This window comes from Lissotriton helveticus, chromosome 10 (genome assembly GCF_964261635.1).
Source record: "Lissotriton helveticus chromosome 10, aLisHel1.1, whole genome shotgun sequence".
In the NCBI taxonomy this organism is placed as follows: domain Eukaryota; kingdom Metazoa; phylum Chordata; class Amphibia; order Caudata; family Salamandridae; genus Lissotriton; species Lissotriton helveticus.
This window is the reverse complement of record NC_136071.1, coordinates 959,205,229-959,226,432: the sequence shown is the minus strand read 5'-3', so window position 1 is coordinate 959,226,432 and position 21,204 is coordinate 959,205,229. Positions and strand designations below refer to the sequence as shown.

At 47.3% G+C, this 21,204-nt stretch overlaps 1 protein-coding gene across 9 annotated transcripts in view; it reads right to left on the bottom strand.

Annotated features, from left to right (window-relative positions):
* Positions 1 to 21,204, bottom strand: part of LOC144784678 (metalloreductase STEAP4-like) — a 445,141-nt gene that overhangs the window by 294,480 nt on the left and 129,457 nt on the right. The gene's annotated exons all lie outside the window — the stretch shown is intronic.

Genomic DNA, 21,204 nt, shown 5'->3' with positions numbered 1-21,204 from the left:
CTCTGCACCCCCTTCCAGAGCGCTGCACCCTCCCTACTGGAGGGGTACCCCTGGGACCCATATTGGTCTGGACACTGGTTACAGATGTCCTTCCTTCCAGGTCAGGCAAATCCTGAACCTGATCTCCCAACCCAGGGACCAAAACCTGCGGTTGTGCATTTGCCTGGCACGCCAAGACTTCTGGGGACTCACATAGTACCCCCTTGAGGGTGACACACAACTCATGTGTCCTGTGACAGTCTGCCTGGCGCAGATCTCCCGACCCCTGTCCATCTGACAGCGCGGGAAGATCCCCCAGGACAGAAGTGAGGTCACCATGGTCACTCACTGGGGACTCAGCCCTTCCGACTGGTCCCTGACCCACTGGTTCTCCCACTGGGGACTCCTTCCCCCTCTCACCCCTCAGTCTGGACTTCTGTACCCTCCCAAATGGAGCGGCACTGCCAGACACCAGAACCGATGGAGGCCTGGTTACAGGCACTCCCCGTTCACCAGACACTAGGAGATCCTCCTCAAATGGCCTACTTGTACAGTCTAGGTCCCCAACCTGGTGTTCCCTCAAGGAACCCTCCAGGCCCTGAGACTGGGTTTCGGGCACCGTGAGACACACCGTCCCACACTCACTCCGTCTCCACTGAGACCAGACATGAGCCCCTGCACCCCTCCCACTACACTGGGACCTAGCTGGGCTACACTGAACCTCTTCCACCTCACAGGTCTGGAAGATATCTAAGCCACTCCTTTTGGGATCACTCCCCAACGCCTCCTCAGACTCCCTGGAATCCACCAAGAGGTCTGCCTCCAACGCAAGCTCTCTGGGATCAGAGAACTCACACTCCACCGGGTGTTGGCATAGCTCTGGAAAACAGGGACTTAAAATATGCTCTCCAACAAATGAATCACACAGCCCCCCACAGTTGTTAACCAAGCTACCCTTTGCCTCACCCTCCAGTGCCTCACCCAAGTACCGCACACCGCTCTCCTGAGACTGGCAAGACAGTATCTGACTGTCTCTGTCACACAACCCACACTCTTCTGGCTGGTCTTCACTCACACACACCAAGGTTTCTACCATGGGGGAACCCCTCTCCCTGTAACTCTCATCTAGAGTCAGTAGAGTGTCCCTCCCACCACTAGGAATATGGTCCCCTGTGCCAGTCCCCCAATCTACTTCAGGGACACTGCACTCCACTGGAACTACATCATAAACCTGAACCCCCTGGTGTATGTCGACCCCCTCCCTCAAGTCAGGCGCCACATCTCTGGGTGTTTGTACCTTTCTCTCAGCACTAGATATCATAAACATGCTGTCACCATCTGAGCTGGACTCCACCTCCAACTCAGCAAAGCTCAACTCTTGAGCTACCCATGTTTCTTCTTCAGCTGAGACCCTCATTGCCTCACGCTTCCTGAGCTCCAACTCAAGCTTCCTCATTCTTAATTCATGGGCCAAGGTCAATTTCAATTCCTCCAGGGCACGGGCATTTTTGCTCTCCTCCGCCGCCCTTTCTCTTTCCATTTGCTTCAGCTCCATTTCAAGCCTCAACATTTCTAACTTATGATCTCTAGCCCTTTGGTTTTCCTCCAACTCCTCTGGGGAAAAACCTTCAGCTGAATGGTTGCTGCCAGCCCTTGAGGCTGCTCTGGACACAGGCATATCCTGTGGCCTGAAACCATCCCTTTGTGCATCCTCATCCACTTCTGCATCATCTGTCTCCCCAGCCTCTTTGGTCTCCCACCAGGCCCTTAAGGCCTCCTGTAGCTCCTCCTTCTTGGAGCAGCGCTTCATGGGGCATCCAAAGTTCCTGCAGAACTGCCTGAGTTGACCTACTTTGTAATCACTTAACATTTCAATATCAAACTCCAGTTCTGCAACATCACTTGCTGGTTTACCATTCTTAGACATGATGCTTGGATTCTTTCAGGGTTATGATCAAAAATAGAACCAAAAATAAAGAAACTTAACCGTGGTATGCGGTGGCGTAGTGGTCTGCACTCACTAGTGATGTACACCAATTACTGTGGGTCTAGTACAAATACAAGTTCAAATCCCACCGCCGCCACCAATGTTAGAACTGGGGGTCTCTAGTTGGCAGAGGTAGGTACCACTGTCCAAATAGGGACCCTTGCTTCTAGTCAGGGCAAGGAGATAACCCTCTGAGATAACCCCTGCTCACCCTCTAGGTAGCTTGGCACGAGCAGTCTAGGCTAACCAGAGGCAATGCGTAAAGTATTTGTACCAACACTCACAGTAACACAGTGAAAACACCACAAACTGACTCCACAACAGTTTAGAAAAATAAAGGTATTTTTAATCTAAACTACACAAGACCAAAACGACAAAAATCCAACATACACAGTTCAAGAATATGGTTTCAAAAAGAGTTCTGAAGGTTGCGTTAAAGTTCTTCAAGTTGCGGTAAAATAAACCACAGATGCGTGAAAAGTTCACAGTTGCGTCACGTTTACTCACAGTACCTTTAGTTGCAACAAAGTTCCAAAAGCAGAAGCTGGTGCGGTGGAAAACAAGCGATGCGTTGCTCCTGAGACCCTGGGGAGGCGATGCGACAGCCCCGCTGCAGCAGCGGGCGTGTTGCGACGAATCCGGTCTGTATGGGGAGGAAGGCCACTTGTATGGATTCCGGTGCGTAGGTTCCGTAGGAAGTCTGTTCTCGCAAAGGCACGATGCGACGATCTCGAAGGGGCTGCGACGATCTTCGGGGCGACGATGCGCGGTCCAGCGGGGATCCTCTCTCTCGCAGCTCCTCGATGCGTTGATTCTGCGACGACACTCGCAGCGACGTGATGCGACCCGCAAGCAAGCGGTGCGGCGATCTCACCCAGCGACGACAGGCTCTGCGACGATACTCGCAGCGATGTTCAATTCTCCCGCACCGGTCTGGTGCGTCCCGCAAACGAAGGATACGACGGCTCTGGCAGCGGCGTCAGGCGCTGCGACGATCTCGACCTTCGTAGCGGCGGGAAACTTCTCGCACTGTCGGGGATGCGCTCCGCAAGCGAGCGATGCGACACTTTTCAGATTCAAAAAGTCTCTCAAGCTTAGTTTCAAGCTTCCCAGCACAGGTACAACCTCCAGAGGCCCCACAACTGGATCAAGCACTCTAGGAGGGACAGAACGCTCTCAGCAGAGTTCAGGGAAGCTGGGGGTGAAGTCCTTTTGTTCCTGGGACTTCAAAACAGGGAGCCAGCTCTTCTCAGGCCCTTGGAGATTCCTTCAAGACAGGGGACACAGCACACAGCAAAGTCCTTCCCCTCTCCTTGGCAGCAAAGCAACAGGTCAGTCCAGCAGAGCAACAGCAGGACAATCTTCCTTCTTCAGTTTCAGCTTTCTCCTTGGCAGAGGTTCCTTCTTGATTTCCAGGATGATCTAATTTTCTGTTGTCAGGGGTCCTGTACTTATACCCCTAAAGTCTTTGTTCTCTTGGTGCATGTGGGCCCTGAGCCCGGTCTAAACCAGTTCTGGGTGGATCCTGAGCACTTTGTTTTGCTGGCTGCATCTTTCCTTTCAGAGTGAGGGGCAGGGTCCTCAGCCGCCCAGCAGGGGGGTGGAGCCAGCATTGTGGAAGGCAGGCACAGCCCTATTCAGCCCAGGTGCTAACTCCTCCCACCACTCCAGTTGCAACTGCAGTCATTCAGCCTAGTGCTGACTCATCCATCCTGCCGGGGAATTCCCCAGCCCCTGTCACTCACAAACCAGACAGTCAATACACAAACAGGCCCAGGCACACAGAAGGGTCAGACAAGAGAACAACAGCTTTCTAAAAGTGCTGTTCTCAAACACAGGATTTAAAAACAACCTTTCCTAAAAGATGTGTTATTAAATTCTGAGTTCAGGGATACTAGATACTTATGTCCTATCTTGTTCCTATGGGAAGAAATGCTGTTAACCACTGTAGCCAGCATCCCCCATGTTAACCTATGGAGCAAGATAGCCTTACAGCAGTGAAAAACGAAAATGGCTGTAATTCACTACCAGAACATGTTACCTGCACCAGTACATGCTCTACCTTTCACATACACTGCACCCTGCCCAGGGGGGTACCTTGGGCCTTCCATAGGGGTGGCTGATGTGCACGAAAAGGGAAGGGTTAGGCCTGGTCAGTGGGGACACTGACCAGGAGGACATGGCAGTTCTAAACCGCCCATAGGCACTGCAGTGGCAGGCCTGAGACACCATTTTAGAGCTACTCCTGTGGGTGGCACAATCAGTGCTGCAGGCCCACTAGTAGCATTTGTCATCACCAGCCCTGGCACACCCAGTGCACTTTACTAGGGACTTCATGGTGATACAAATATGCCAAACATGTATATTCAATCAGAATAACAATTTACACAGAGAGCATATGCACTTTAGCACTGATCAGCAGTGGTAAAGTGCGCAGAGTCCTATTGCCAACAGCCACGGGTCAGGAAAAATAAGGGAGGAAGAAGCAAAAAGTTTGAGGATGACCCTGCAAGAAGGGCCAGTTCCAACACAACCCCCTTCCAGCCTAAAGCCTGGGTAGACCAAACGATACCTCGATGGGATTCCCTGCTTAAGGCGATAGAACACGGAAACTGGCCCACACAGCAGGGCAGTCCTGTTCTACGCCGTCCTAAACCCAGTTCAATCACTCTATCCATACTCTCAGGGTCCACCATGCCAATCCATGTGGAACCCTTCTCCTCACCTGTGGACACCACCTGTGCGGCACCTAGCCTTAATTTCCTCACAGGTGTGTCCCAACAGACCAACAGCAAGCCACAGCGACCACCAACAGTGATCGGGGATGAGACCCAGGCCTCATGCCTCTCAGGGCGCTCAAACCTCTGTGGCGTCAGAGGGTGGGGGACAGTAGCCCCAGGTGCTTGGCACCCTTTGTCCACTCCCTCTGTTGTCAGGTCAGGTCTGACACTCTGGCACTGACCCACCAGTCCTGGACCTGTATCCAGCGGCTGGACAGGAGGCTGTGGTGGGCTTCCCCACACCCGGTCCTCCTCTTCCTTGGGGCTCTGTACCCTCCCACCTGGAGCGATACCCCCTTCTAGAATAGCCAGGGCACCTGTGGCAGGTGTCCCGCACCATTCATCCTCCAGTTCAGGGGTGCTATCTTGCAACTGGTTTTCCAGGTCAGGGGGGATACCCCGGGCCTGGCCCTCAAACCTAGGCTCCCAAGCCTCCAGGGCAGACAACACCTGAACCTGGCTTCCCCACCCAGGGACTAACCCCTGCAGTGGAACACTTGCCTGGCGCACCAGGACTTCACTCACTGAGGTGCCTATACTGGTAGACAGTACCCAGCTGGCCAACACAACGGTGTGGCCCCGTCCACCCCCAGGGTGAGACTCCTGCCCTCCTTCCAGGGGCAACCCTGTCCACCAAGACAACCAAGAACACAACTTTCCTACCAGTTCAGGACCTCCCTCCAGCAACTGGTCTCCCAACCGAGGGTTTAACCCCTCAGGTTGTACCGGGGTCAGGGGCGAGGGCTCCCTCCCTCTGCACCCCCTTCCAGAGCGCTGCACCCTCCCTACTGGAGGGGTACCCCTGGGACCCATATTGGTCTGGACACTGGTTACAGATGTCCTTCCTTCCAGGTCAGGCAAATCCTGAACCTGATCTCCCAACCCAGGGACCAAAACCTGCGGTTGTGCATTTGCCTGGCACGCCAGGACTTCTGGGGACTCACATAGTACCCCCTTGAGGGTGACACACAACTCATGTGTCCTGTGACAGTCTGCCTGGCGCAGATCTCCCGACCCCTGTCCATCTGACAGCGCGGGAAGATCCCCCAGGACAGAAGTGAGGTCACCATGGTCACTCACTGGGGACTCAGCCCTTCCGACTGGTCCCTGACCCACTGGTTCTCCCACTGGGGACTCCTTCCCCCTCTCACCCCTCAGTCTGGACTTCTGTACCCTCCCAAATGGAGCGGCACTGCCAGACACCAGAACCGATGGAGGCCTGGTTACAGGCACTCCCCGTTCACCAGACACTAGGAGATCCTCCTCAAATGGCCTACTTGTACAGTCTAGGTCCCCAACCTGGTGTTCCCTCAAGGAACCCTCCAGGCCCTGAGACTGGGTTTCGGGCACCGTGAGACACACCGTCCCACACTCACTCCGTCTCCACTGAGACCAGACATGAGCCCCTGCACCCCTCCCACTACACTGGGACCTAGCTGGGCTACACTGAACCTCTTCCACCTCACAGGTCTGGAAGATATCTAAGCCACTCCTTTTGGGATCACTCCCCAACGCCTCCTCAGACTCCCTGGAATCCACCAAGAGGTCTGCCTCCAACGCAAGCTCTCTGGGATCAGAGAACTCACACTCCACCGGGTGTTGGCATAGCTCTGGAAAACAGGGACTTAAAATATGCTCTCCAACAAATGAATCACACAGCCCCCCACAGTTGTTAACCAAGCTACCCTTTGCCTCACCCTCCAGTGCCTCACCCAAGTACCGCACACCGCTCTCCTGAGACTGGCAAGACAGTATCTGACTGTCTCTGTCACACAACCCACACTCTTCTGGCTGGTCTTCACTCACACACACCAAGGTTTCTACCATGGGGGAACCCCTCTCCCTGTAACTCTCATCTAGAGTCAGTAGAGTGTCCCTCCCACCACTAGGAATATGGTCCCCTGTGCCAGTCCCCCAATCTACTTCAGGGACATTGCACTCCACTGGAACTACATCATAAACCTGAACCCCCTGGTGTATGTCGACCCCCTCCCTCAAGTCAGGCGCCACATCTCTGGGTGTTTGTACCTTTCTCTCAGCACTAGATATCATAAACATGCTGCCACCATCTGAGCTGGACTCCACCTCCAACTCAGCAAAGCTCAACTCTTGAGCTACCCATGTTTCTTCTTCAGCTGAGACCCTCATTGCCTCACGCTTCCTGAGCTCCAACTCAAGCTTCCTCATTCTTAATTCATGGGCCAAGGTCAATTTCAATTCCTCCAGGGCACGGGCATTTTTGCTCTCCTCCGCCGCCCTTTCTCTTTCCATTTGCTTCAGCTCCATTTCAAGCCTCAACATTTCTAACTTATGATCTCTAGCCCTTTGGTTTTCCTCCAACTCCTCTGGGGAAAAACCTTCAGCTGAATGGTTGCTGCCAGCCCTTGAGGCTGCTCTGGACACAGGCATATCCTGTGGCCTGAAACCATCCCTTTGTGCATCCTCATCCACTTCTGCATCATCTGTCTCCCCAGCCTCTTTGGTCTCCCACCAGGCCCTTAAGGCCTCCTGTAGCTCCTCCTTCTTGGAGCAGCGCTTCATGGGGCATCCAAAGTTCCTGCAGAACTGCCTGAGTTGACCTACTTTGTAATCACTTAACATTTCAATATCAAACTCCAGTTCTGCAACATCACTTGCTGGTTTACCATTCTGAGACATGATGCTTGGATTCTTTCAGGGTTATGATCAAAAATAGAACCAAAAATAAAGAAACTTAACCGTGGTATGCGGTGGCGTAGTGGTCTGCACTCACTAGTGATGTACACCAATTACTGTGGGTCTAGTACAAATACAAGTTCAAATCCCACCGCCGCCACCAATGTTAGAACTGGGGGTCTCTAGTTGGCAGAGGTAGGTACCACTGTCCAAATAGGGACCCTTGCTTCTAGTCAGGGCAAGGAGATAACCCTCTGAGATAACCCCTGCTCACCCTCTAGGTAGCTTGGCACGAGCAGTCTAGGCTAACCAGAGGCAATGCGTAAAGTATTTGTACCAACACTCACAGTAACACAGTGAAAACACCACAAACTGACTCCACAACAGTTTAGAAAAATAAAGGTATTTTTAATCTAAACTACACAAGACCAAAACGACAAAAATCCAACATACACAGTTCAAGAATATGGTTTCAAAAAGAGTTCTGAAGGTTGCGTTAAAGTTCTTCAAGTTGCGGTAAAATAAACCACAGATGCGTGAAAAGTTCACAGTTGCGTCACGTTTACTCACAGTACCTTTAGTTGCAACAAAGTTCCAAAAGCAGAAGCTGGTGCGGTGGAAAACAAGCGATGCGTTGCTCCTGAGACCCTGGGGAGGCGATGCGACAGCCCCGCTGCAGCAGCGGGCGTGTTGCGACGAATCCGGTCTGTATGGGGAGGAAGGCCACTTGTATGGATTCCGGTGCGTAGGTTCCGTAGGAAGTCTGTTCTCGCAAAGGCACGATGCGACGATCTCGAAGGGGCTGCGACGATCTTCGGGGCGACGATGCGCGGTCCAGCGGGGATCCTCTCTCTCGCAGCTCCTCGATGCGTTGATTCTGCGACGACACTCGCAGCGACGTGATGCGACCCGCAAGCAAGCGGTGCGGCGATCTCACCCAGCGACGACAGGCTCTGCGACGATACTCGCAGCGATGTTCAATTCTCCCGCACCGGTCTGGTGCGTCCCGCAAACGAAGGATACGACGGCTCTGGCAGCGGCGTCAGGCGCTGCGACGATCTCGACCTTCGTAGCGGCGGGAAACTTCTCGCACTGTCGGGGATGCGCTCCGCAAGCGAGCGATGCGACACTTTTCAGATTCAAAAAGTCTCTCAAGCTTAGTTTCAAGCTTCCCAGCACAGGTACAACCTCCAGAGGCCCCACAACTGGATCAAGCACTCTAGGAGGGACAGAACGCTCTCAGCAGAGTTCAGGGAAGCTGGGGGTGAAGTCCTTTTGTTCCTGGGACTTCAAAACAGGGAGCCAGCTCTTCTCAGGCCCTTGGAGATTCCTTCAAGACAGGGGACACAGCACACAGCAAAGTCCTTCCCCTCTCCTTGGCAGCAAAGCAACAGGTCAGTCCAGCAGAGCAACAGCAGGACAATCTTCCTTCTTCAGTTTCAGCTTTCTCCTTGGCAGAGGTTCCTTCTTGATTTCCAGGATGATCTAATTTTCTGTTGTCAGGGGTCCTGTACTTATACCCCTAAAGTCTTTGTTCTCTTGGTGCATGTGGGCCCTGAGCCCGGTCTAAACCAGTTCTGGGTGGATCCTGAGCACTTTGTTTTGCTGGCTGCATCTTTCCTTTCAGAGTGAGGGGCAGGGTCCTCAGCCGCCCAGCAGGGGGGTGGAGCCAGCATTGTGGAAGGCAGGCACAGCCCTATTCAGCCCAGGTGCTAACTCCTCCCACCACTCCAGTTGCAACTGCAGTCATTCAGCCTAGTGCTGACTCATCCATCCTGCTGGGGAATTCCCCAGCCCCTGTCACTCACAAACCAGACAGTCAATACACAAACAGGCCCAGGCACACAGAAGGGTCAGACAAGAGAACAGCAGCTTTTTAAAAGTGCTGTTCTCAAACACAGGATTTAAAAACAACCTTTCCTAAAAGATGTGTTATTAAATTCTGAGTTCAGGGATACTAGATACTTATGTCCTATCTTGTTCCTATGGGAAGAAATGCTGTTAACCACTGTAGCCAGCATCCCCCATGTTAACCTATGGAGCAAGATAGCCTTACAGCAGTGAAAAACGAAAATGGCTGTAATTCACTACCAGAACATGTTACCTGCACCAGTACATGCTCTACCTTTCACATACACTGCACCCTGCCCAGGGGGGTACCTTGGGCCTTCCATAGGGGTGGCTGATGTGCACGAAAAGGGAAGGGTTAGGCCTGGTCAGTGGGGACACTGACCAGGAGGACATGGCAGTTCTAAACCGCCCATAGGCACTGCAGTGGCAGGCCTGAGACACCATTTTAGAGCTACTCCTGTGGGTGGCACAATCAGTGCTACAGGCCCACTAGTAGCATTTGTCATCACCAGCCCTGGCACACCCAGTGCACTTTACTAGGGACTTCATGGTGATACAAATATGCCAAACATGTATATTCAATCAGAATAACAATTTACACAGAGAGCATATGCACTTTAGCACTGATCAGCAGTGGTAAAGTGCGCAGAGTCCTATTGCCAACAGCCACGGGTCAGGAAAAATAAGGGAGGAAGAAGCAAAAAGTTTGAGGATGACCCTGCAAGAAGGGCCAGTTCCAACAGTTAGCAATGGCTAGAAGTAACAACATTCTCAGTGAGGTAGTGTAAGGGTGCTTGTTTTCAGGACTCAACAATGACACAGCATTGCAATAAATGATTGTCCAACTCAGTGCTTACTTTTAAGAAGAGAATTACTTTAAAGCACACTAGCATTAAAGGCTACACACACAATATTAGTACGATGAAATTCTGTCCCTGAACACTGGAGCTGGCTGCACCGCTACCTGAACAGTATGATCAGGCTTAGAGGCAAATTAACATCCGTGATACTGAAGCACTTAGTCTCTCACAGTTCATGGTTCGTTCCTTGATTGGGGCCTGGCTGCTCATACTTCAAAGTGAGCTGACCTGGTGACTCACATAAATACAAAATGGCCTCCAGAAAATGTTTGTGAAGCAGACTAGTTGACCAGTTGACCAGTTGTAACTAGTTTTGCAATTGTGTTTGTAAAAATTATTTGTTCTAACTTGTAAGTGAGCGATGAAGACAGTTTGCACTTACTGTCTGCTGTTATCAGAAACAATAACTCTATTGTGGAATGCGAGGACACAGGTGTCAGCAGCAAAGACTGAATTTGGACCCAGGAATGTAGGCGCACCATCTACTGAGTTAGATAGACTTGGGGGACTGCTGTGGAGATGCAAGTCAGAGACCACATCACAGGAACTCTGTGAAGTTTGGGAGCTGGACCATAGCCCCCCTGTGAAGGTGACTGACTCTCATTTAGTCCCTCAAGTATGACTGAAGGCAATATGCAGCCTCCAGCTCATAGTTGTACTGTTCTCTCAGAGTGGGATGAATTCTCCAATTTGCCATTTGTGAGTAATCCACAGGAACTTTCACTGAGCTTCCATGGAAAATGGAGAAGTGTGGAAACGAACTGTTATTTTTTAAAACCCTATGTCTTTGAAGTGTCCAATCGAACTTTTGTCATTTTGTCCTATTTTAATCAACAGATATCTTTTAATATTACTAAATTGGTTTGGGATCTTTACTGAGCGATTTGAGTCATCAGGGCCAGACTAGAAACCTAAAGCAGTCCTTGCAAATTTTGTCAGCCCAGCCCCCATATGGTGCATATCAAGCGTATTCTACAACACATTTCTCATTTTGTATTCAATTATATTAGCTTTTAAATGATAGTAACTGATGACCTTACAGTTCACCAGGATATAACACTCTTTGTTTGGGCTCTTCAATGATTCCCTCACTATTACCCACCAACAGTGCCCCTCATCTCTACATAGCCCCTCCCTTACATGCATTTAATTTGTTTTATAGCACCTCTCATACCAGTGTAGGATGTCGGAGCACTTTATATCACCCACACATACATATGGAAACAATGAATCATACGTGAGTAAATCAGTTAACAGGAAATGTTACATAAGGCAAAAGGGGACTACAGGGTGAAGGATTCACGTTGTCCATACCGGTAGGCATTTTTTAGGAGTTCTTGGTCTGGAGATGCCCAAACTCAGGATTCAGAACATAACACAGTGGTTAGGGTTGACTTTAATATTAAGGAATCTATTTCTACCCAAACAAACCTTTTTTAGCGACATCAGGATTATGATAGACTGGGGGAAAAAACATAACTTTCTAACCTGTACCATGCAGTTCACATACAGCTCTTTGATGGCACTTCATAGCTCACTGTGCTAGATTACGATTGTAACTTATGAACTGCGCAGTAACAAAATATTCTCTGTGACAAAAGCATTAAACCACTAAGCAATGCACATAAAATACTGTTGTTTGATATACCTAGTACACGTTCTTTGCAACAGGCATATTAAACCTCTGTGCTACCTTAGATTAGTCAAAATTTCCACTAGACAGAGAAGCTACCTTCCAGAAGGTACACTAATCACCAGAGTTATCGTGACACTTTGATTGTTGCCAAAAAACAGCTGGATACACAAGAACTCTGCAGTGTTTTAAAAATTGCTGCACTACTACAAAACCGACTCCCAGTAACAATACTGGCCACCCACCCTTCGGGCCTCCTGGGGAAACGTCCAATTCCCAGTACGGCAAAAAGGAACAGTATGTAATAATTAAAGAAAGTACTTAATCGGATTGTAACTCATATAAATATTCCAGATCAGTTCTTAAACACCAAAAAAATATACCTTGGCCCCAGACACAAAAGGATGAGCAGAGGCCATTACAGGAATGTAAGCCTGCCCCTCTACAATACTCGAACACAGGACTTTTTTGTGAATTTGGTGACAATCAAACCTGTTAAAATGGGTTCTGATGACCCATTTATTTTGAACTAGTTTCCTTAGAGTTTTCACTCTGAATTGTGTTCACAAGCACAACTCAGTGGTGTAATGCAGAATAATCCCCCCCTCCCTCCCCACGCAGAATGCGAAGAGGGCCGCTGAGTCTCCCATATTCCACAGATATTTATTGGGGTTAGGCTGAATGGGCCCCCCCTTAAAGGTTTGGGGGGCCTGAATGCTTGGGCACTCCCCCGCCCCAACCAGCGCAGGAGCTGGAGGGGCCTGCGTTGCACCCATGGTCTGACTACTTCAACCTGATGAAAAAATGTTTTTTCAGGTTTGTTAGTCTCCCTCTCTCTCTGAACCCTGTTCCCTTTCAACCTTATTATTTTATTTTGTTTGGGTTTGCTCTTTGAGGTCCATTTCCTGCTCCCACCTCTCTTCCTGCGAACATGACTTTCCTTCCTACATCCACCTTCTTCCACTGTACATTGTTCATGTTGTTTTTAACATGTCAGTGTGTTTTATGTTCCTTGCGATTGATGCTCCTTTAGAGCTGTTTTGTTGTAGACAAAAAAAAAGACTGCCACCCCATTGTTTCCCTTATCTAGGATTCCTCTTTCTCCTTATGTTTTGTTTTTTCTTTACTTGCTCTTTCAATTCCTGCTTTGTGAGGAATTGAAAGCGTATTACATATTTGTCTTCATACATATAGTTAATCAGAATTGTTGTTTCCTCTTGGGCCTCGTGTATTTTTTGACTGAAATAGTTTTATTTCCATGTAAACATTTCCCCATGTTGTGGTATTCCTCTGAAAATGGAGATCCACCATCCAGGGTTTGTCAGGCTGGTATTCTTCAGCTTACATGATCATTCAAATGAGGTAATGTCATTTAGAGTTTGCCACCCTTGAGGGTCTATTATCGTCCAAGCGTCATGCTTAGTAAAGTCTCTATTTTAAATTGACCTCATCTGATTCCCTAACTGGGGGATAACAATGACAAAGTGGGGGCTAACAACATAATTATTTGGTTTAATAATGGCTGGCAAAACTGATAGGAGCAACTTCCATGTAGGAAACTGACTTGGATGAATACCTGCATTGCACCCTAAGATCCCAAATAGAGTAGCAGTGCCACAATATGTAATGTATTTTATCTATTGTACAGGTTCTTGTCTAAATGGTATTCTTCCAACATTATCCAATGAAAATCGTGCTGACTTCAAGCCCTAGCAGATTACCAAGATTTCGGGTCATACATTTAGACAGAATGAACACAGCGTACCTAAAAGAGAATCAATTCATCAATTTGTGGGTATCCTGTGATTACAGTCCTTGAGAAGGCGCGTAGGACACCTAAGCAAAATGGAAGAATTGTTAGCTCAATGAGTGATTTAAGTGATAGCTCCTGTTACATATGTGCAACATGTGGTATGGAGGTTGAAATAACAGCAGGTGAACTCAGCCTTTGTCCTCTGAAATCTATACATGGAGAAGCATTGAGGGGCAAATTATCAAGGGGAGCGATAGGCACTTTTCGCCGGTTTAGCGGCCGTTTTCGGCCGCTAAGCGGCGAAAATTCTATTGCCCTATTATCAAGCTGTCGCTAACAGCAGTTAGCGACAGCTTGAAGGCGATAGTGAGCGGTTTGGGGCCCGCTTTGCATGTCAGCGATATTTATCGCTAATGACATGCAAAGTGGGCGTACCCAACCTGTTAGCGACTGTAAGCAGTTGATAACGTCACTATCGCCTATTCACAAGGCTGGCGTAGCGATGGAAATATTCCCGCTATCGCCAAAAACTAACGCCTGCTCAGACCAGTTCTTAGCCATGTTATCCAATGGGAGTTGGATAACATGGCTAAGAGCATTTTGTCGCTAATGCGAGAATATCGCTATATTCTCAGCGATATTCTCGTATTACGCCGCTATCGCTGGATATTTTAGCGCTATGGAGAAAAACGTTGCTAATAGCATGTTTTCTCTGCTAAAATATCCTGCAGCGAATAGGCAGCGATAAAAAAAAAGTCGCTAAGCGCATTTAGCGATAAATATCGCTAGCTGTTGGTAATATGCCCCTGAGTTCGGTGATAACATGACCCATAGTTATGACTGTTATTTGTATTACCTCGCTCAATTTGCCAGAGATATGTTATCCCTTCTTTCAGACATCATCGGTAGGCACACTGTCAAGGCACCGAAATTCCTGCTCCAATTTTTTATTTATTTATTTATTTATAGGTTTTTATAGCGCTATGAATAAACTCCCGAAGGAGTATCTCCGCGCTTATGACACCTAGAGTGGAGAGCTTAGATGGAGCTGCGGGGAAATATTTTAACACTTTAATACCAAAGGTCTAGTAAAAACCAGCGGATAAATGCTTAGCATAGGCTAAACAGAAAAGTTTTCAGACATTTTCTGAATTCTAGATGACTCCCACACTGTTTTAAAGAGAGCGGGAGGGAATTCCAAAAGCTTGGGCCTACCACAGACAAGGTCCTACCTCCTTGCCTTGCTTTGGTGATTTTTGGAATGTTCAACAAGAGCTGTTCACCAGACCTAAGGGTACGTGTAGGAACGTAGGGAACAAACTTAGTAGCAAGGTACTCAGGTCCTAATTCATTGAGGCCTTTCATTGTCCAACCCAGGACATTCCATGTGAGCTTGGCTACCCACTATGCATCTCTCCTCTCTAACCTCTGACTTACAGCAGGTGAGAACATGTGTTCAATGAGTAAAATATGAACAAATGGCACGATTGATTCAGAAGTATACGCAGATTTAGAAAAATGACACAGTCCTACATTGAGGTCTAACTTTGAAAAAAACCCTTTAACTCATTTATAAAGTCAAGGCATTTTCATCCCAGACACACACAAATCGAAGTAAGTTTCAGAAACCTGCACTTTATTGTTGGAATAAAGAAATATGCATGTAGGAATCTGCTTTCCTGATGTGCCACCTCTACATTGACCAGGCATTCATGTCTAACTACCTGAAGACCTACGGGCTGGCACTGAATTTAACATTAAATTGTCAACTATTATCACGGCTGAACTCAAACATCAGGCCCTGAATTGTTTTTTTTCTAGCAAAGAAAGTGGAAATTATATGGAAGGAAAATTTAGAAGGGCAAAGAAAACTTCATATGTTAATTAAAAAGAGCAAGGGGTTCTGGGACCTAAAAGTAAGTATGAGGCACCCTTAGAGATTTAAGGTGCAGTGGAGCCTTTGCTATCTAAATCGTGTTACTGCAGGTACCTTAAATCCTACATCTTTGCTTGGCTATAAGGAAACATGGGTTCTGACTCATTTCTAAATGTGCCTCTACAGCCTCCTTTTTGCACATTTTAGTTGACTATATGTCTCTGTATTTATCTTTGAACCCACGCAGCCAAGTCGTGGCAGGTTGGGGCAGAGCTGTCTCGACATTACCAGGAGCTGTTGTGCAGTCTCGGATATTTCTGTTGATTGGTACAATTTACCACCAGATCACAAATCACGGATTGCCATTGAAAACTAATAGGCATACCCTACGATGTACATTATTCAGCAACACTAACTTAGGTGCTGAATCGCTACTATTGGAAGCGATTGGTAAAATTAAGGCACTGAAAGTTCTGCCTGTTTTCAAATCGTGTAGATTAGCAATAGCAGAGGGCCGCTGGATCAAGAGGATTCAATAGGTCAGTGTCCAGAAAGTTGCCTTGGGTTCCAATGCAGAGCACAGCAGTGCTCCAATGACACACCATGTTGCTTAAACTTGTAAGTCCTGCTTCGTGTAGCCAGGGTGTGTACTTACAACCTACCTAGACTACCACCATTCACTGAGAATGTTCACCCCATGCACACCGCTCAACCACAGAATAACAAAGCAGTCAATTACGACCCTCGGCCATTTCAGGCTTGTTATCGCTTTACTCTATTTATTTAAACATTTCCAAAATGTCCATTCCAACACCTAAGTAGATGGAATGGACAGCAGACCAGTGGTTATCCAACAAGTGATTCTACAGCTGACATGCTGCCTTGCAGAGTGCTTAGTGACTGAATAATATTCACCCTTTATTGGGCATAAATAAGCCCATCCTCTAAAATATGTACAGTAGACAGAAAAATCCGAAAACATATATTCTGTTATAATTAACTACAAAGTCCTGTGTCAAGAGCTTTGCTTACCATGGCTCACCACAGGACACCTACAAAATATGTCATTTTAAGATACAAGCTAGTACTATTAACCATTTTTTTTAAAGGTAAAGGCATGTGACAGAATGTTGCGATCAACCAAGAAGGCTTTCATATATTTAAAGAACCAAACAGGACAGAAGCTTCACTATAAATGATCAAAAGAAATCCCCTATGTTTGTGTTTTCCCCACACAGAGACGGGACAGAGGATCAGATCAACAAATGATCATTATTCACAGTACAACTCTGGAGCGGGTCAGGGGGGGGGGATGATGAAATATGAAAATGTCCCTCTACCAAATGTATGAAGGAACATGCAGGGTAAGTTTCCTTTAGCCACATTGTTCTTCTTGTACCTAGGAACGTAATTTCCCTTTAAGCAAGGAAAGTGGAAGTTGTAAATAATTACGTGTTGGAAGAGCAAGATGATACCTCATAGAAGAAATTAAAAACAGCAAGAGCTTCTGGGATCTAAAATTAAACATTATGCTCTCTTAGAGTGTGTGCAGACAGGACAGTAAGAGGAACAGGTCAATTCAGTTTTGCTGTGTCAGTCTAGCAGCCTGCAAGCACTTCGTGTCTTGCCCTTTCATTTGTTGAGTGACAATCTGGGTGGGGTCTGAGCCATGATCTGGGTAGGACTCACTATATTCGAACCCGCCTGTCTTTGCAGGGGGGGGGAGAAATGACCTTTATAACTCTGGTTCAGCCATGCGTGCAGTTTACCCACAAACCAAACCACTCTTGTCTTAACCATTCATATGCCTTAACCGCACATATGCGTGGTTAAGGCAGTGTGTGGTCTAGACGCCGGGATGGGTGGGCACAGGAAGAAGAAGGATCAGGAGAGGATGCCGTCTGGTATGTGGAGCTGGGTTTTGGGGGTTGGGGTCGTTTTTATACGACATACTCATACTATATCATCTCATTGTATAACAGTGCCTCCAGGGGTTGGGTTCCTGTCACTATTGTATGAAACTCTCCTAGTATATATTCAAATTGTATAACGGTGCCTCCAAGGGTTTGACTCCTGTCACTATTGCATGAAACCCTCATACTATATACTCTTATTGTATAACACTGCCTCCGGGGGTTTTGCTCCTGTCAATATTGCACAACATCATCATAGTATATACTCCCATTGTATAACAGTGCCTGCAGTAGTAGATCGTCTGTCACTGTTGTATGATATCCTCATACTATATACTCTCATTGTATAACAGTGCCTCCAAGGGTTGGGTTCTTGTCACTATTGTATGAAACCCTCATAGGGTATACTTTCATTGCATAACAGTGCCTCCATGGGTTGGGTTCTTGTCACTATTGTATGTAACCCTCATAGTACATACTCTCATTGTATAACAGTGCCTCCAGGGGTTGGGTTCCTGTCACTTTTGTATGAAACCCTCATAGTTTATACTCTCATTTTATAACAGTGCCTCTGGGGATTGGGTTCCTGTCACTTTTGTAAGAAACTCTCATAGTATATACTCTCATTGTATAACAGTGCCCCCAGGGATTGGGTTCTTGTAACTATTGTATGACATCCTCATACTATATACTCTCATTGTTTAACAGTGTCTCCATGGGTTGGGTTCCTGTCACTATTGTATGCAATCATCATAGTATATACTCTCACTGTATAACAGTGGCTCCAAGGGTTGGGTTCTTGTCACTGTTGTATGACACCATCTTAGTATATACTCTCATTTATAACAGTGCCTCCATGGGTTGGGTTCTTGTTACTATTGTATGAAACCCTCATTGTATATACTCTCATTATATAACAGTGCCTCCAGGGGTTGGGCTTCTGTCTCTATTGTATGAAACCCTCATGGTATATACTCTCATTGTATAACAGGGCCTCCAGGGATTGGGTTCTTGTCACTATTGTATGAAACTGTCATAGTATATACTCTTATTATATAACAGTGCCTGCAGTAGTTGTTCTTCTGTCACTGTTGTACAACATCCTCATACTATATACTCTCATTGTATAACAGTGCCTTCAAGGGATGGGTTCTTGTCACTATTGTATGACATCCTTATAGTATATATTCTCATTGTATACCAGTGCCTCCAGGGGTTGGGTTCTTGTCACTATTGTATGAAACCCTCATAGTATATACTCACATTGTATAACAGTGCCTGCAGTTGTTGTTCTCCTGTCACTGTTGTATGAAACCCTCATAGTATATACACTCATTGTATAACAGTGCCCGGCAGTAGTTGTTCTCCTGTCACTGTTGAATGAAACCCTCACAGTTTATACTCTCATTGTATAACAGTGCATCCAGGGATTGGGTTCCTGTCACTTTTGTATGAAACCCTCATAGTATATACTCTCGTTGTATAACAGTGCCCCCAGGGGTTGGGTTCTTGTAACTATTGTATGACATCCTCATACTATATACTCTCGTTGTATAACAGTGCCTCCAGGGATTGGGTTCTTGTAACTATTGTATGACATCCTCATACTATATACTCTCATTGTATAACAGTGCCTCCAGGGGTTGAGTTCCTGTCACTTTCGTAGAAAACCCTCATAGTATATACTCTCATTGTATAACAGTGCCTCCATGGGTTGGGTTCCTGTCACTTTTGTATGAAACCCTCATAGTTTATACTTTCATTATATAACAGTGCCTCCAGGGATTGGGTTCCTGCCACTTTTGTATGAAACCCTCATAGTATATACTCTCATTGTAAAACAGTGCCTCCATGGGTTGGGTTCCTGTCACTTTTGTATGAAACCCTCATAGTTTATACTCTCATTTTATAACAGTGCCTCTGGGGATTGGGTTCCTGTCACTTTTGTAAGAAACTCTCATAGTATATACTCTCATTGTATAACAGTGCCCCCAGGGATTGGGTTCTTGTAACTATTGTATGACATCCTCATACTATATACTCTCATTGTTTAACAGTGTCTCCATGGGTTGGGTTCCTGTCACTATTGTATGCAATCATCATAGTATATACTCTCACTGTATAACAGTGGCTCCAAGGGTTGGGTTCTTGTCACTGTTGTATGACACCATCTTAGTATATACTCTCATTTATAACAGTGCCTCCATGGGTTGGGTTCTTGTTACTATTGTATGAAACCCTCATTGTATATACTCTCATTATATAACAGTGCCTCCAGGGGTTGGGCTTCTGTCTCTATTGTATGAAACCCTCATGGTATATACTCTCATTGTATAACAGGGCCTCCAGGGATTGGGTTCTTGTCACTATTGTATGAAACTGTCATAGTATATACTCTTATTATATAACAGTGCCTGCAGTAGTTGTTCTTCTGTCACTGTTGTACAACATCCTCATACTATATACTCTCATTGTATAACAGTGCCTTCAAGGGATGGGTTCTTGTCACTATTGTATGACATCCTTATAGTATATATTCTCATTGTATACCAGTGCCTGCAGTTGTTGTTCTCCTGTCACTGTTGTATGAAACCCTCATAGTATATACACTCATTGTATAACAGTGCCCGGCAGTAGTTGTTCTCCTGTCACTGTTGAATGAAACCCTCACAGTTTATACTCTCATTGTATAACAGTGCCTCCAGGGATTGGGTTCCTGTCACTTTTGTATGAAACCCTCATAGTATATACTCTCGTTGTATAACAGTGCCCCCAGGGGTTGGGTTCTTGTAACTATTGTATGACATCCTCATACTATATACTCTCGTTGTATAACAGTGCCTCCAGGGATTGGGTTCTTGTAACTATTGTATGACATCCTCATACTATATACTCTCATTGTATAACAGTGCCTCCAGGGGTTGAGTTCCTGTCACTTTTGTAGAAAACCCTCATAGTATATACTCTCATTGTATAACAGTGCCTCCATGGGTTGGGTTCCTGTCACTTTTGTATGAAACCCTCATAGTTTATACTTTCATTATATAACAGTGCCTCCAGGGATTGGGTTCCTGCCACTTTTGTATGAAACCCTCATAGTATATACTCTCATTGTAAAACAGTGCCTCCATGGGTTGGGTTCCTGTCACTATTGTATGAAACCCTCATAGTATATACTCTCATTGTATAACAGGTGCCGCTCGAAGCTGCGTGACTGACTCTCGTGGAAGGACTCTGCTGTTTTGTGCCTGGTGTCCCTGGGAGCCCTACTGATTCGACTGGACGGCGAGGGAGTGTGGGACTGCGAGTCCCAGGAATCCTGCGGCTCTGCCATCGGCCGCACCTGTGTTGACTCTTCCCTTCGACCCCGCCTCCTCCCAGGAGCTTAAACACACGCCTCGCGGCCCCCGCTTCGCGGGAGCCGCTCGAAGCTGCGTGACTGACTCTCGTGGAAGGACTCTGCTGTTTTGTGCCTGGTGTCCCTGGGAGCCCTACTGATTCGACTGGACGGCGAGGGAGTGTGGGACTGCGAGTCCCAGGAAGCCTGCGGCTCTACCATCGGCCGCACCTGTGTTGACTCTTCCCCCCGACCCCGCCTCCTACTCCCAGGAAACCAATAGAATCACTGGGAATAAAAACATAGAAGCTAACTCGTCAGGCGGGACGCGCGCGGGCGGGCGCCGGGCTAAGCCCGGGCAAAGGGCGGGCCGTTTGAGGCCGTTAGAGGACGGAAGAGACCGGACCGGGCCACCCCCCTAACTCTGATCCCCCTGTTCCCTTCGCGGACTATGGCCAGCAGGGAAACAAGAAGCAAGGCTGTGACTATGGTTTTAGGTACTATGGACAAATTCCTTTCCAAAACCAATATGCCGGGCACCAATGGCCCCTTGCTTCCTGTAACATCTATAGAGGGCGGT